The 5,653-nt window shown below is 31.4% G+C and overlaps 1 long non-coding RNA gene across 1 annotated transcript; it reads left to right on the top strand.

Annotated features, from left to right (window-relative positions):
- The first annotated feature begins 1,273 nt into the window (after positions 1–1,273).
- Positions 1,274–2,378, top strand: LOC149937516 (uncharacterized). Its single transcript, XR_016472164.1, has 3 exons — positions 1,274–1,384; positions 1,485–1,568; positions 2,044–2,378. It is a non-coding gene; the product is annotated as an uncharacterized LOC149937516 (long non-coding RNA).
- The last annotated feature ends 3,275 nt before the right edge of the window (positions 2,379–5,653 follow it).

Here is a 5,653-nt window from a genome sequence, read left to right as displayed (position 1 = left end):
AAAAAGCAATGATATTTTTAAATTGGCCTCCTGCCACCTGTATTTCGAAAATCTTTTTTAGAGTTAAATCAACTATACGAAATTTCATTGGTTTGAAACCTGCCACTACCAAGCCGAGAAAATAGGATGGTTTCACACAAGCAAATTTCAGTAACGGCTATTTTCAACGTGAAAATATTTATTTCTCTTATCCCTGCAGTAATGTTTCCCATAACAGCCTGAGTTCATACTAAAGTGAGTCAACAAGTACAATTAATTTGCGATATCTTTGCGTGTCATCCATTTGATACCCAAATATACTGTAAGGGCCTCTAGCAAAGACATTCCACACTTTTAAAGAAGTGATCGCGGGCTCGCTCCAACTTCGACAACGATTATAAAAGAGCTTCTTAGACCGAATGACTTGCAATATTAGTTTGAGCTTCGCTATTCAGAAACTGAAATTATTTTAAACGATTTGGCAATATTATTGTTGGTTTAAAAATAAAAACCTGGCACCAATTGAAAATCGGGGTAATTTCGTCTCAGAGTTGGCTGACCAAATCTTTTGATTAAAAACACTCGAAATTAAAAAAAGGGTTAGCTTATTATACATCATAACAAGTCGTACCACACTATTTTAGTCCCGCCAGACTTTATACGAAACTTAACAATTTGCCTGGACCATATTTCTTATTATCGATTTTTTTCAATTTATTTGAGCAGGTTTAATAATGTCAGTTAAAGATATAAAGCAAAGGTAATTGACTTCCCGAGTCCCGAGTCGAATTAGGCCTGTGTGGGTCCTTTTGGATGGACTGCTTCTTATTCACTTTTCAGTCTACGGGCTCCCACTTCTATATTGTCACCGAAATTACCTTGAACAATCTCATTTGACCAAAGGTAACTTACGGCTCCATTTGATATATAAACGCATTTTAAAAATTAACACAATAATGAGCTTTAGAAATAACCGGCCTATGAAAATAATCTCTTCTAATTCATTTCATCGCAAGTTTAAAAAAATTGGCGTAACAAAAGAACATTATTTTTCGTCGTTATTGCCCTTTTTACTCTTTTCGAGTCGTATCGAAAGAGATGATTTTCTACGTATTCAATTAAAAGAGTTATTTGTGAAATGTAACATATTTTGGAAAGTTTATATCGCCATTGTATTTTCTTGATTAACGATATCGTTGTCGTTTTTAAAAAGCAGACAATTGGTTTCATAAATTTCAAAATTAATATTATGGAAATAGTTTTGCCATTCTTGTGGCGCATCATTATAAATAGAAGTCTATTTGAAAGCAGTTTTAAACGTAACAAAGAGGTGTGCGGATTTGATCTTAACTCCAGTGATCCTTTTCGTAATCTTTTTTGGCTTTTGCATAAAGATCGTTCTAAGGTAACAAATGTATTTTTTAAAAATCAGTTCCGGCACGGAGTAACAAAATTTAAGTTTCTCAGTTTCATTCCAAGTATTAAGATTTTACTTTTTTTTGCAGAAATGATATTTAAATGCTTGGTATTCCTTTTGGCTGGTCAATATCTGTTTCTTAACGCCAATGGCAAGAAGAAACTCGGAGACTGTAAGAAAAAATAGTTTGTGATTTCATTTTGGATCAAAGCTACGTAAAAACTAAAATTTCAGTTTTCACGCTGCTACCAAATGTTTCGCAGATTTAAAAATTAACTTTTACAAATATGAATATCTAGTAAAAATTCGCAGCTGACCAAAATTGCGATCTAACTCTAATCTATTAAATTCACCAGCAAAAAGTTGATCCTACCAAGAACATAAAAATCTCTAAAAAATCTGATTTAGGTTTTGTCCCAACTAAATATTTTTTTTTTTTTAAATCAATTTATTTTTGAAATGAGTACACTATGTATATTAATTTATATATTTTACCTAAAATTGGAATTTTTTTGGAGAAACCTAGTCAAAGAAAGCGCGCCAGGACTATAAAAAACATAAAATACTTTTAAAATTAGTATTAATGCAAAAAAGTTTGTTTGATTTAATTTTTTAAAATGTAATAATTTATATCTATTCGGACTCAGTGTGCGACCGTCAAACGATACATCAATGCGAGCTCGTAGATTGCCAAAAAACAAATTTTACCGCTGATTGCCTCATGCCCTCTGACTGTCAAGACCGTCATCGTCACTTAGATGAATGCCGATTTCGGTGCTTGTGCCGAGTATCATCAGAGTATTTTAGATACTGCATAAAAAAAACCGCAAAAGCATGTCGTCCTAACTGTCACATACAAAACTTAAAAGTATGTCTTCCTGAGTGTATGGAAGTCTACAAAAAAGTTCGTGCACTTCAATATTGTGTTTATGGGATAGACAAATAATAATCGTCGCCAATAAAAACTACTATTGAAACTTAATGTTTGAAATGTCACTTATTTTTTAGTTTGATAACTCATGGTGGAAGAGGGGGTTTCGAACAATGTGGTGTTTAAAGCGTCTGTTTTTAAAATGAAATATTGAGTTCGGGTGTCAAAAAAATTGCAGACTCGCGTGTTACGGTTTTATTCAAACTACTTTTGGAACAATTGAAAGTAGCAGATACTTCAAGGAGATATATTTATAAATAAAAATGAAATCTTCATGCGTTATTGATTTCATGAAATATGACTTAAAATAATATCTTCATGCGTTATTGATTTCTTATATAAAGATAAGGATATGGATCGGGATTACGATCATGATAGATAGATAAATCTATAAATATGCCTTTTGATTTTCTTATAGATATATCTATAGATAAATATGCCTAAATATATAAAAATAGATAGATCTATAGATATAAATAAAGATATAACTTTCGGTTTATCTATCTTTATATCTATAGATATACCAGTAAATATACAGTTAGTATATTGTTTTTTATTTTATTGCATTATTTTGTTTTCGTATAATTGATTTTTGTGTCAATTTGTTTTAACCCACGATTTTAAGTTTGGTATGTGGGGACATCCATGTTCTTTACATCCAACATCCGGGGACATTTAAAAACATTCGATTTCTAGCGATACACAAAGTATAGGTATTTTCTTAGAATATTTAAAACTTTGTGTTTTTAAAATATTTAATATCAAGTGGGAGTTTTTCACTACCTTAATAATGGATAAGTGGGGACATTTTCACACATCTTTAGGTGTATGTGGTTGAAATTATGAATAATAATAATTTTAATTTGTGGGGACTTCAATAATTATATTATTGGTTTGGTTTAGCGTTCTTTTATTGTTTTTCGCGTAAAATTATATTTTCTCGTGAATTTAATTTGTGGGGACTTCAATGATATTTTCGTCGAACAGTCGGGGACATTTATGAAGTCACACTTTAGATTTCCAATAAAATAATGGAATGTATCTAGAAAACATAAAATATTTACTATTCGTTTTAAATTTCTTCTACCTAGTCATTATCGTTACCCAATTTTTATTTCATCATTTTCTTTTTTAGTGATTTACTCATGTTTAAACAGTTTTATTACGATAATCATTTTCATGGTATTTTAATTCAGATTTAATCACCCTATTCGTGATTAAAATCCTTTGTTTTGTGAGTTTTATTATTAACATTTCGATATAATTATTTTCATCCCTTTTTATCTATTTATCATAAGTTCATGCTATTTATCACAAATTAAACAATTTGCCGTTTCAAATTTCCTCTAGACTCTAGATGTTATTAGCTTAGAGAAGCTAACTGAAATTGATAATACTATAAGACATCTTATCTCTGGGAAATCGTCCAAAAAGTATACTCGCTTCCCAGATCACTGGTTGAAACTCACATTAATTATTCTAACTATGCGCTGGTTTTGGCGTTTTAAATCATCATGGACATCCAATTTATAGTCTATTGCGCGTTATTTAACTTCGTACATTACAAAAAAAGATAAATCAGATATCGCATTGAGAAGTTTTCAGTAACGAGGCGGCAGATCGTTTAACCCTTCAGCATTTGTATGGAAAGTCATTAACTTTCGTATTCATTAATACCGTTGCCAAGGAACAATGAAAGCGTTTACTTCAGCGATTCAGAGATTTGAAATCCCTAAAAGAGAGTGGCCCCGAGAGCGCAGATATATTAATGAAACATCTGGATGATAATATATATCCTTATGGCCCTGGTTAACGGGAAAAGACTTCTTTATATGACTGGGCGAGATTCTACTATCGCGTACCAACGAAGCCTACCACAAAAGAACAATCTGAAATACGTACAAAATTGTGAAGGCTATTGGCCCCTATGGACAGCTTGTTTTTATTCATCAGCTCTTATCTTCTGGAAAAAGTGTTCTTTTCCAACGAAACCAATTTCTTGGAACATTTCCGACAGCTTTCTACAACTTTCTCATTCAAACGTTTTTACCAAAACCCGAAATTATTTCCGATTTTTCTGAAATTTAGGATTTAAAGCGATCCCACTCTAGAAATAATACCCTGAAAATTTTTCCACTCTATCTTTTGCAATTTCAGAAAAAAATGCGCAGTCAGACAATTCAAAACACCCTGTATTAATTTAAGTATTGCTTGTTAATAACATTTTTGAGTTTAAATACTATATTTCAATAAGAAAAACTGACATTTGATACATAGTTTACGTTTTTTACTTAATATCCTGAGTAGTTCTTTTGAAGGAATTTTTCATAAAATTCAGATATGGTTAATTCGATGAGCACCCGATGCTATATAAGATAGTAAGCTGAAATTCCACTGGAAACTGTTTTCCGCTCTTTGAACGCTAGGTGTTAGACGAAACGTTTCAATCAGTAAGTTGTAGAACATACTCGAAAACCTTTAATGGAGTTGGAATGGTCAAAATCGTATATTTTGTCACTGAAATAATAGGTCATGAAAAAAAAAGTTGGTACAACCGAAATGTTTTTACGCCTCATGTTATTGTAATGATTGACTGTGAAAAATGAACATGTTTTGAGCCAAATCATTGTTTTACCTTTACATTGAGTGTAAGAACAAGTGCAATTTTATAAAGAATTACAGTGGGACCCCCCACACGTTTTCTAGGGACAAAAAGTTGGTGTTTTTTACTAAACAAAAAAAGTAGTTTTTAGGGTCTACAAAATGTCCAATTTATGCCAACTGAATTTCCGAAAGCTTTTTTTGCACTTATGATTCGTTTAAAATTATAATAATGACACGCTTTTGGGACGATGACATTAAATTTACCTATGAGACAGAACAGGATAAGAAGTTACCGTTCATAGATATTTTAATAATTCGGGAAGGTGACAAACTTAATAGTAGAATGTACCAAAAACCAACTCATGCACAATCTTTTGTAAATTTTAAATCGTCACATCCCAGGAGTGTAAAGGTAGGAATAGTTGAATCGTTAAAACATCGGATTGGCCCATAGAAGATAAAGCGTTATATAAAAAACAATTATTGAATTGTAATTATCCTAATAAACTGGTAGAAGACATTTTTGCGGCAAATCTTGTAAAACATTATAAAAAATACACGGTAACGAGAAATAATAAAATATTATTGTTACCTTATGTAAAATCAATAACCGAAAAAACCAACCGCCAATTAAATCCATTAGGAATAAAACTTGTTGGCTCTAACCAAGGTTCATTGGGTTCGCTTCTTATTAAAAATAAACCAGATAATTTTTTTATGAA

The sequence above is a fragment of the Leiobunum rupestre genome, chromosome 7 (assembly GCF_980474605.1).
Source record: "Leiobunum rupestre chromosome 7, qqLeiRupe1.1.hap1, whole genome shotgun sequence".
Taxonomy (NCBI): Eukaryota; Metazoa; Arthropoda; class Arachnida; order Opiliones; family Sclerosomatidae; genus Leiobunum; species Leiobunum rupestre.
Note: the sequence above shows the minus strand (reverse complement) of the source record. Positions and strands in the feature narration are given on the sequence as shown.